Below are 12,687 nucleotides of genomic sequence, written 5' to 3' on the forward strand. Positions count from 1 at the left end.
GTGTGGCCGTGCGGTTATAGGCGCTTCAGTCTGGAACCGCGTGATCGCTACGGTCGCAGGTTCGAATCCTACCTCGGGCATGGATGTTTGTGATGTCCTTAGGTTAGTTAGGTTTAAGTAGTTCTACGTTCTAGGGGACTGATGACCACAGATGTTACGTCCCATAGTGCTCAGAGCCATTTGAACCATTTTTGTTAACTTTGATGAACGCATCATTATTTTTAGCCCTACTTACGCAACTACACTTATTTATTTTTTTTACTGGCTATCAGTTCTTAAGTAGAATTTCAGCAATGGAATAGAAGCATTCGTCCAGGAGAAATGATTTTAAATTAGATTTCAGACGGTTCGCTACCAATGAGACACTTTATGTTACTGGGAATATTATCAAAACTGTTTGTTGCTGCATTTTGAACTCCTTTCTGAACCACTTACAGATTCCAACAATGAGTTGTAACAGTAATTTTTTCCTGTAGTGTTGTAGATATGGACATCACTTTTCTTCTCAAAGTGTGATGGATTATTTGTGACGAATGTCATTTGTCAATATCGGTACTGTGACGAAGCAGTTGAAATGGCTACCTCCTTGAAGTACCTACATGGCGTTCGTGAGTGAACACCACATATTATTCCTATCGCTACCTTTTGTGCAATCAATACATGCTTTCTTTCTAAGTGATGGATTACCCCAGGAAATTATTCCATAAGACATTATAGACTGAAAATACACTAAATCTGTCAAGTGGTTGATATATTTTTTCCATGATTAACAATTATATGAAAAGCAAAAGTAACTGAACTTATTTGTTTGAGCAACTCAAGTAATTTGCTTTTTCCAGTTCATGCTTCCATCAACACGGTACACCCAAAAATTTGGAGCGTTCTATCCTATGATATGTCTCTGTTTATTGAGCAGAAGTGAATACAGTGTTTCTTTCAAAATTTAAGAAGAGTCCATTTTCAGAGAACAATATAATAATTTTTTGGAAAATATCATTTACCAACTCTTCTGTTGCTTTCTCTCTAAGGGGGTTACTATAACAATAGTAATGTCTGCACATAGTACCAATTTTGCTTGTTGAATATTAAATGGAAGGTCGTACACATATGTAAGCCCCGAAATTGAACCCTGTGGGACTCCCTTTGTGATTACTTTTTTCTGCTCACTAAAATTTTCTATTTGTCCAAACAAGCTGTCTCTGGTGACGACGATTTTCTTCAAATCGAGGTACTCACAATGTCACATTACAACTTATTATGTCATACTTACATCTGGAATCACTTTCATGAAAGTATGTGACTATCTAAGTGAGACCTGTTCAAATCCTCCGAAGGCTGCGACATGTTGCCCTCATAAGGATCTCTGGGTCCTACCGGACAGTGTCGGTAGAAAGATTTTTAGTGACACTTGAAATGTATCCAACCAACCTACAGACGAAGTGAAGAGGTACTTAGAAAAGATAAGTTTGAAGAAGTAAGAAAGAAACTGGCGAATTAATAAATGACAAAGAAGCACTATAAACGGACAATGACAGGTGAATGGCAACCGCTTTGGGACACTACCACTCTAGGCAGAAAAGTGTACAGTATTCTAAATGCGAAAATGTGCTAACTAATTCTCTCCACACAGAAGAGGGGAATGGCGCTCTGCTGCAAACCAGCCTCAGGGTTGAACACTAAAAGAAGAAATTCCGTCGAAGGGGTTGATCCACATTCAGACAAGACACAAATCTTACTTTAATTATTTTGTAAAACATAAGAAGCTACAACAGATGTTTTCCTGGAGAAACTATAGCAGCTGAATGTGTAGTAATTGAGTGCCTCGATAAATGCTCACAGGTGAAGTAGAGACATAAGGTTTAAAAATTAGTACTGTGTTTGATATCATACGTGACAGACAAGCATCTTCTCTATTGAACAGACTGTCGGACACATATTCCATGAGATAGGTAGAAAAGTATTATAATTTTCTGAGAGGAAATGGATCTCGGTAATGATTAACAGCATGCACCGCTGTAAACCAAGAGTAAGAGGAGGCAAAGCAAAGAAACGATAATTGACGGCGGGACTTGGCGCGGAACGCATTGTGTTCCCGTAATGTACCAAGAGCCTCGACTAGCGACTTTCTGACGACCACCAGCTGTTCCGGCCTGGCGCTCTCACCAGCTGAGCACGGGAAGACATCGCGTCACGTCAACAGGTTTCGGAGAGGACCACAGTCACATCTGGTGGGTAACACGCTAAGAGCCAAAAGCATGAAGACCAATGTGAAAGTCTGTCGAAACGGATACGGAGTTACGTGGGCTGCTCTCGACGGATTGCCGTCATCGTGTGCAGATAACATAATAATGAAGTCGCGAACAATTACTGTTTACGTCTGACAATATCTTACTGCCTTATCACCCTTTTTTCCATTACTGGTAACCTCTTTTCATTACGTATCAATTTCTGAATCGTTCTTAGATATTCTGGCGAGAAAGTCATCTATAATTAGCGACATTTTCACCAGCTGAATTGTTGCCGTCCTATGGCGCTTCCTATTGGTAAAAATATTGCACAAAAACAGCGTTTATAAAGTTTAAAAACGAAAAAAATTGTGAAATCCTGGTAGATTAAGCACACGATGAGGTCTTTGAGGCACGCCGTTTTTCCTATTGGGAGAACAGCTATGAAACGCATCTGTGATCGCGTCTACAGAGGAAGGAGGGTGTGAACAACACAGGATGGAAAAGCTCTTCTGGAATGAAAAGAAAAGCGTCACCTATAACCAAGTTACGTATGTTGACCGAGCGAGGTGGCGCAGTCGTTAGACACTGGACTCGCATTCGGGAGGACGACGGTTCAATCCCGCGTCTGGCCATCCTGATTTAGGTTTTCCGTGATTTCCCTAAATCACTCCAGGCAAATGCCGGGATGGTTCCTCTGGAAGGGCACGGCCGACTTCCTTCTCCATCCTTCCCTAATCCGAGGAGACCGATGACCACGCTGTCTGGTCTCCTTCCCCAAACAACCAAACCAACGTATGTTGACTTATGGAATTCTTTTGGAGCACTATAGTTCCTTTTGGACAGAATACTGTGAAGTGTTCCTGGCAGATTGCAACTGTGCGCCTGACCAGGACTCGAACTTGGGTCCGTTGTCTTTCGCGAGCAGGTCCATCGACTTAGTTATCCGTGCAGGACACACCACACACCTGCCCTCACAGCTTAATTTCGCCCAGTTCCTCATCTCATACCTACCAAACTACACAAGAGTTCGGCATACCTTACGGGACTAGCGCTCCTGGAAGCAAGGGTATTACGGAGACTTGATTTAGCCACATTCTAGTGGATGGTGAGTCGTCCTTGGACAGCTCAGTCGGTAGAGCACTTGCCCGTGAAAGGCAAAGATCCCAGATTCCAATCCCGGTCCAGCAGACAGTTTTAATCTACCAGCAGGTTGCACTTCAGCACGCACTCCGCTGAGAAGAGAAATTTCTTTCTGAAAAATTAATACTGTCCAAGTAAGCACCGACAAAGCCAGCCAGGTCAGCCGTGCGGTCTAACGCATTGCCTTCCGGGCAGGAGGGCGTGCCGGTCGCCGGCACGAATCTTCCCGGCGGATTAGTGTCGAGGTCCGGAGTGCCAGCCAGTCTGTGGATGGTTTTTAAGGCGGTTTTCCACCTGCCTCGGCGAGTTCGGGCTGGTTCCCCTGATTCCACCTCAGTTACACTACGTCGGCGATTGTTGCGCAAACACTGTCTCCACGTACGCGTACACCACAATTACTCTACCACGCAAACATTGGGGTTACACTCTTCTGGTGTGAGACATTCCCGGGAAGTGGGTGAGGGGTCCAATGGGGGTCGAACCGCACAATATCTCTGGGTTCGGTGTGGGGCGGCGATGGGGTGTGGACTGCTGCAACCTGTTGTGGGGTTGTGAACCACTGAGGGCTGGGCGGGGACGAAGCCTCTCCGTTGGTTTTAAGTCCCCAGAAACCTTGGACGCGAAAGGGAATTAGAACATCATACTGCACGATAAGGTACTGTAAAAACGGTTAGGACTTGAGTAGAAGTATAACTGCTGTCAAATTGTAATAAGCGTTGTTATAACTTAAGAATAATTATAAAAAATAAGAACATTTGCGCTTTATGTGTAAAATAAACATTTCTGGGAATAAAATTAAAAGAAAATAAAACATATTTAGCAATCAGATTCATAATATAACAGAAAAAAATCGATGCAGTTAATTCGAAAGAAAAATCATCGCAGTGTATACTGTTGTGACAGTAGTCATGGGACAGCGATATGCATCTATACAGATGCCGTTAGTATCACGTACACAACGTATAAAAGGGCAGTGCGTTGCCGGAGCTGTCATTTCTACTGAGGTGATTCATGAGAAAAGGTTTCCGACGTGATTATTGTCGCATGGTGGGAGTTTAACATTGAACGCAGAATGGTAGTTGCAGCTAATCGCATGGAACATCCAATTTAGGAAATCGTTAGGGACTTCAATATCCCAAGATCCACAGTGTTAAGAATGTTTCGGGAATGCCAAATTCCAGGCATTACCTCTCGCCACGGGCAACGCAGACCGAGAGCAGCGTAGAGTTACCAGTGCTAACAGACAAAGAAACTCCGAGTGAAATAACCGCTGAATTCAGTGTGGGACATAGGACGGACGTATCCGTTGTGACAGTGCAGCGAAATTTCGAATTAATGGGCTATGGCAGCAGACGACTAACGCGAGTAGCTTTGCTGACAGCACGACATCGCCGGTAGCGCCTCTCCTGGGCACGTGACTATCGGTTGGACGCTAGGCGGCTGGAAAACCGTGGCCTGTTCAGATGAGACCCGATTTCAGCTGGTAAAGATCTGTTGATAGGGTTCGAGCATGGCGCAGACCCCACGAAGCCGTTGACCCAATTTGTCAACAAAGCACTGTGCAAGCTGGTGGTGGTGATGTGGGCTGTGTTTACGTGGAGCGGACTGGCCTAACTGAACCGATCATTCACTGGAAAGGGTTATGTTCGGCTACTCGAAGACCATTTGCAGCCATCCATGGACTTCAAGGTCCCAAAGAATGATGTCTTGTCACTGGGTCACAGATGTAGGCGACTGGTTCGAACAACGTTCTGGACAGTTCGAGCGAATGATTTGTGCACCCAGATCGCTCGACATGAACCCATCGAACATTTGTGGGACATAACCGTCCTTATATTGTTACTTAAAATCCGTCTTGATTGCAAATTTTTTATTCATATGACCGGTTTCGGTTCATTCAGAACCATCTTCAGATCTGATATTTCAGTTACAGGAGTAACCCGTCCAAATCCAGCAACTTTCACACGCTAAGTCGGTGAGGCCAGGCACGAAGTCGGCGTTCCAAAATACCCCAAAGGTGTTGTACATGATTCAGGTCAGGACTCTGTGCAGGTCAGTCCATTACAGGGACGTGTTTTATGTGACGTAACATGTGAGAGTTGCTGGATTTGGAAGGGTTACTCCTGTAACTGAAATATCAGATCTGAAGATGGTTCTGAATGAACCGAAACCGGTCATATGAATAAAAAATTTGCAATCAAGACGGATTTTAAGTAACATTATAAAATCACTGATTGCTGTTGTCCCATAAGACATTATGTCTGTTTTTGCAAATAATCGTCCTTGCTCAACACCCTACACCGGCAACACTTTCGCGATTTTGGTTGGTCGTTGCCACTTCGAGTTTCTGCACCAAGCCGGGAAAAAAGAGGTCCGCCACGACAGCAGGAGGCATCCTTTGAGTTTTGTGACCACAGTGTCAAAAATATCGAATATTTCTATCATGCAGCAACTTCATAGCAGATTAAGAAATTAATTAAATCCCTCGACACCAAATTTTTCAAGGGGCTAATAATATATTAAGTAAAGTATTAGAAGCTTGTTTTTCTAACAAACAAACACCGCTCATACTAAAAAAAATTACGTTTAGTTTATTTTTCAGTCTCAGTTGCATGTTTGTACAGTATAGTAGTTTCGGTCCCTCTGGATATCTTCAGATCCACGTAGTTGCGTAAGCAGTCCGTCGTGTCTGTATAGGAATTACACATCATAAAACAGAGACGATGGATTACTAACTCAGTAACACAGATCGAAAATGGTCCAAGGAGGTCTAACAAGTTACACTCTAAAAGTGTGCAACTGGGACGGAAAAATAAACGCTTTACTGTCTTTTTTCATATCTGCACAGTTGCTGATTTCTCTCGCGAGGAACATGTTCACTACAGAGGCAATTCATTCTGTTTCGTGCTGGTTACGACGCCTGTGAAAGTAGAACCGGTGTGGAAGGCAATACGTAAGACAAGTTGTTCAGAGTTTCTAGATGAGCATATTGATTAGAACGCGAACCGACAAATATGTAAAGCTGATCTTGTTACACTCTTAACGTTGGCAAATTTTATTCTGCGTGTGATTCCTGGCTTAGATGGTCAAACTGTTAGAGTTTGTTGTATGTATTTCCACTCTTCAATTATATGCAGAAACACATCCATGCACTTACACTTACGGGTAAGGTATTCGCTACTGAAAGCAGTGTAATATATGCTTAAGTGGTATTAAAAAGTCAAATGGCTCTGAGCACTATGGGACTTAACTTATGAGGTCATCAGTGCCCTAGAACTTGGAACTACTTAATCCTAACTAACCTAAGGACATCACACACATCCATGCCCGAGGCAGGATTCGAACCTGCGACCGTAACGGTCGCGCGGTTCCAGACTGTAGCGCCTAGAACCGCTCCGCCACTCCAGCCGGCAAGTGGTGTAAAAGCTCGTGACTTCAATGACACTTGATTAAGCAACTTGGCGCGGTAGTAACAACTTCATAATACACTTGTTCCCTTATAACGTTTGTCATTAGGAGCTGCTAAGTATTAGAAACCAAATGTTCAAATATTAAGCGTTACAAACAGAAGTTACCTACGACATCCACTAGTTAACCTCATTCGGACATAAAAGGGACGGATTAAGAATACTTAAAAGCTATTCGACCATTGTAGACTAAAATAGTAAGTTCAAAACAAACACATTATTTCACCTCGACTTCTCCATATACTGTACGGAGAGGGAGAGAGAGAGAGGCTGTTATATAAATATCATTTCCCACGTAAATGGACAGCAGGTGCCTATATTTCCGACGATAACAATATCCTCTTTTTAAACCGTTTGACTCAAACATACTGCATGGAACATGCATGTAGCTAACTAAACCGACTTCAGTCATCAGCAAGGTTTTTTATTTGTTGTTAGGAATAGTTTTGTAATGATTAGAGCTTTCTATGTGCCACGCACTGTCCACCAATAGTTTCAGAGGGCTTCTGGCGTTATCTACAAGATTATAACATATTCTGAGAAGTAACCGTCCCATCATACTTTCATGCATTACACCCACTGTTACTGTCACTTCTAGCAATGTCCTCCCACTGAGAAAGACATAGTGAACTGTGATAATAAATATTCATTCCAATCACGTACTGGCCCTAATGGTCCGAAATCGAGTACTCTATTCACTAAGTATCAGCACGGAACTCCAGGCGTTGGACAAAAGTATGGAAACACCGCGAGAAACGCCTGCTTGAATATAAATCCAGATGCTAGCCAAGCCTCTAGCCTGCGCTGTTGTATTTGACTGGGAACGGTTGCTGGCAATGTCCTCAATAGGCTGCAAGTTTAGTTCTGGTCATAACGGAGTTCTGTGCAGCTGAGAGCGCATTATGTCGGAACTAAGCGAATTAAAACGTGGTTAAACTGATGGTGCTCGTATGGTGGGTGCTTCCGTAACCAACGGAGCTGTAGTGTTTGGTGTTTCAAGAGGTACGTATTGAAAATTTATACCACATATAGGTGTTGTTGAATGATCGTGAAAGATTGTCACTGAAGACGATTGTGACAAAAAAAATAGGAGGAGACAGCTTCAAAAGTCACTGCAGAACTGAATGGCTCACTGTCGCACTGTCAACACCAGAACAACCTGAAGGGAGCTGGAATTCCAAAACCACTCATCAGTGATGAAAATGCCTGTAGCAAGAAAACGAGGTGCTGAAGTCATAAAACGTGGACTACGGAACAGTGAAGTGAAGTCATTTGGTCGGATGAGTCTTGTTTCAAACTGTTTCAAACTTCTGGACGAATTTAAGTCCCAAGAGTGAAACTTAGCAGGGGTTCGGTGATGATTTGGAGAGCCACATCGTGACATTCAATGGCTCCCATGGTTAATGTGCAAGTCGTATTACTGCCAATTATTATGCGACTATTTTAGCTAATCAGATCCATCCCTTGGTACGATATTTGTTCACCAATGGTGATACTGTGTTCCAGGCGACAGTGCCGCTGTTCACAAAGCTCGCATCGTCCAGTACTGATTTGTGAGCATGATGATGAATTGTCGCAACATCACTTCCCACGAGGGTCACCAGATATGAATATCACTGAGTCTCTGTGGTCTACTTTGGAGAGCACAGTGCGTGATTACTGTCCACCTCCATCTCTGAACTACGCACTATTTTCCAAGAAGCGTGGCATAAGGTTCCCTAGAAAAACATACAGGGCTTTCATTTATCCATTCCGAGATCACTAGAAGATGTTTTGAATGCCAGTGGTTTTCCTACACCATATCGACATAGTAATGTATTGTGTTTTTTGCGCTTCCATATTTCTATGTACACTATGTGATCAAAAGTATCCGGACACCTGGCTGAAAATGACTTACAAGTTCGTGGCGCCCTCCATCGGTAATGCTGGAATTCAGTATGTTTCTGGCCCCTTGATGACAGCTTCCACTCTCGCAGGGATACGTTCAGCTATCTGCTGGAAGGCTTCTTGGGGAATGGCAGCCCATTCTTCGCGGAGTGCTGCACTGTGGTGAGGTATCGATGTCGGTCGGTGAGGCCTGGCACGAAGTCGGCGTTCCAAAATACCCCAAAGGTGTTGTACAGGATTCAGGTCAGGACTCTGTGCAGGTCAGTCCATTACAGGGATGTTAGTGTCGTGTAACCACTCCGCCACAGGCCGTGCATTATGAACAGGTGCTCGATCGTGTTGAAAAATGCAATCGCCAATCCTCGAATTGCTCTTCAACACAGGCAAGCAAGAAGGTACTTAAAACATCAATGTAGGCTGTGCTGTGATAATTCCACGCAAAACAACAATTAGTGCAAGCCGCCTCCATGAAAAACATGACCACACCATAACACCACCGCCTTCGAATTTTACTGTTGGCACTACAGACGCTGGCAGACGACGTTCGCCGGGCATTCGCCAAACCCACACCGTGCCGTCGCATCGCCACATTGTGTACCGTGATTCATCACACAACGTTTTTCCACGGTTCAATCGTACAATATTTATGCTCCTTACACCAAGCGAGACGTCGTTTGGCATTTACCGGCGTGATGTGTGGCTTATGAGCAGCTGCTCGACCATGAAATCCAAGTTTTCTCTCCTCCCTCCTAACTTGCAGTGGATCCTGATGCAGTCTGGAATTCCTGTGTGATGGTCTGCATAGATGTCTGCCTATTACACATTACGACCCTCTTCAATTGTCGGCGGTCTCTGTCAGTCAACAGACGAGGTCAGCCTGTACGCTTTTGTGCTGTACGTGTCCCTTCACATTTTCACTTCACTATCACATCGGAAACAGATCACCTAGAGATGTTTAGGAGTGTGGAGATCTCGCGTACAAACGTATGACACAAGTGACACCCAATCACCTGACCATGTTCGAAGTTCGTGAGTTCCGCGGAGCGCCCCATTCTGCTCTCTCACGATGTCTAATGACTACTGAGGTCGCTGATATAGAGTACATGGCAGTAGGGGGCAACTCAATGCACGTAATATGAAAAACGTGTGTTTCTGGGGGTGTCCAGATACCTTTGATCACATAGTATAGCCGGCCGCTGTGGCCGGGCGGTTCTAGGCGCTTCAGTCCGGAACCGCGCTGCTGCTACGGACGCAGGTTCGAATCCTGCCTCGGGCATGGGTGTGTGTGATGTCCTTAGTTTAATTAGGTTTAAGTAGTTCTAAGGGACTGATGACCTCAGATGTTAAGTCCCATAGTGCTTAGAGCCACATAGTGTACAATGCTTGAATTTTATTAGCAATTTATGCTGGAGAATCAACTACCTACATCTTCATTAGCCCTGAGGATGTGTCCCTCAGTAGGCGACAAAACGCCAGGCAGAAAATTATACATTTGATCGCAGCCTAATTTTCAGAAAATCAGTGTCGCCGCTGGCGGATAAATGTCGCAAAACTTTGTGAATGGGAGCAAATTCCACTCTGGTGTCAGTGATGGAGATACACTGTTTCATGAGGACGGTGCCTATGCACACATTTCTCGCGTGGGCCAAGGCGTTCTCTAGGATGTTCATCAGGTCCCTGAAGATCACAATTACGAGGCACGTTCCTGTTTCATATGTCTGGATGACATCTGGTACGATTATCATATTAACATATTTTGACCGATTGCGACAACAGGAGGAAGTAACGTGGAACTTTAGCTCCCAAGATTATGTTCGCCAGCTCTGCTGTCGTCTATACACACAACTGTATTTTGTTAGAGTATAAGACTCTGCGATTAATACTGAATACGGAATATTACAATAACAAAACGTCATTCGTGAAGAAACATTGTCCAAAGGTGTCGACTGTTTTCCGTTCTCTACTAGAGCATTCACGAGCAACAGTGCTAGGCCTTCCTTCATTATTAGGCATCTGATATAAGTTGAATGACACAGGGCCCTGCACGACATATTTGCTTTTCACCTGTCCCTGTCGGAAGCTAACTCTTGCCATTCTGTTAATTTACAGAAAGTTTCAGCGTTTGCAGATTGTTCATCTCGCTATCCTGTTCAGAGCCTTCTTACAGGAAGTGGTGGCAAATGTTTCATTAAACAGTCACGAGTCCTTGTTTTCTGCCTGTGATATGTAGCCTGTTCTCTTTTTTTTCCTGGCTGTATTACATTGTTCTACGTTAGCAGATATATTCAATCTTTATGAATCTTCATATGCCACAGTCAGGTACTTCTGAAAGGCAAGAAAACTAAATAACGATGCAGAGGTAAAGTGACGAAGTTCGTTGAAGGAAAGAGCAGTTCATATCAGAGAAGAATATACAGCGATCTGTATCGCAGAGGGATACTGCGCTTTAACGGCTGCGGTGCCCTTTGGATAACGCTCAAGTACGTGCTGTGAATGCTACCGTTTCGCAAGAAACTTCAGTGCAAGGCAGCTAGGCCAACGTGCGAGCTATCTACAAGGTTGTCTCAGTTTTCATCCTTCCCGTCTTTTCTCTGTGTATACAGTCTCTATTTTTCCTAATCTGAATGTTACTGTAGTTGAAAATTAAATTATAAATCAACTTCAGTATTTTTCCTTACTTTCTTCTGTTCGTTGCGTTCGATACAACAATTTCATCAATGTAGAATCAACTGGACACTACATTCGAGAATGTGCTAGGCAAAAAAAGAAATAATTGTATCCTGTTTCATAACCGGCCTACATCTGTCTTATTTAGATGTACTAAGATTCTTTAGATTCAGGTAGAACATTCCGCCAAAAGTTCTTCCAGAACTCAACTTGACAAAGTAGAGCTGCAAGGATGTTCATAGTAGTGGACATTTACCATTTTGATAATTTGGGCAACATCGCTTGCTCGTAACTTGAAGTTTCAGAATCAAAGAATGCAGAATAATCTGCATTTGTTTGAGTTTCAGTCCTGTACGTCACCTATAAAGTGTCGCAAATGATAGAAATTAGATTATTTTGGAGAATTAGAGTATCGGAAGACAAAGACGCATAGACTGGAGTTGGATGTCAACTGAAAACTGAAGAAGGCAAGTGTTTCTCTTCAGGCGACCCCTGATTGTGGTCTTTAATCCGAAGACTACTTTTATGCTTATCTCCATGCTAAGTTTCTTCACCTCCCAGTTCAACCTTCATCCACTTAAACCTGCTTGTGTATTGAACTGGGGACCTAGAAACGACGGAGAGGCTTCGTCCCGCCCTAGCCCTCAGTGATTCACAACCCCACAACAGGCCACAGCAGCCCACCCACCCTACCACCCCTCCCCACCCCCTGGGAACGCCTCATACCAGACGAGTGTACCACAAATGTTTGCATGGAAGGGTAATTATGGTGTACGCATACGTGGAGACAGTGTTTGCGCAGCAATCGCTGACATAGTGTAAATGAGACGGGTTAAGGGGAACCAGCCCGTATTCGCTGAGGCAGATGGAAAACCGCCTTAAAAACCACCCACAGGCTGGCCGGCACACAGGACCTCGTCACTAATCCGCCGGGCTGATTATTGCTGGGGAACAGCACGCCTTGCCGCGCGAGAAGCAGCGCGCTAGACCGCGCGGGTGATTAAACCTGCTTACTACCATAAATTTGTTTTCTTCCCAGATGGATTCTGCGCCTCTTCAATATGAATATTAACAAGATAACCATTGCAGCTGTTATTTTCAGTGCATTTACTCAGCCACGACCGATTTCTTTCTCTACGAACATCCTTCAGTTGACAAAGTGACAGAAATGTGCCGATGTCACGATTTAAAATGCCTAATCTCCCAATAAAAGGTAGGCTGTAGGAAGCGGTGACATGTGAATTAGAACTCTGAAACGCTTGTAGCAATTTAGGTGTGGAATGCAAAGTTTGCTAGAC

Source organism: Schistocerca americana, chromosome 1 (assembly GCF_021461395.2).
Source record: "Schistocerca americana isolate TAMUIC-IGC-003095 chromosome 1, iqSchAmer2.1, whole genome shotgun sequence".
Classification (NCBI taxonomy): Eukaryota; Metazoa; Arthropoda; class Insecta; order Orthoptera; family Acrididae; genus Schistocerca; species Schistocerca americana.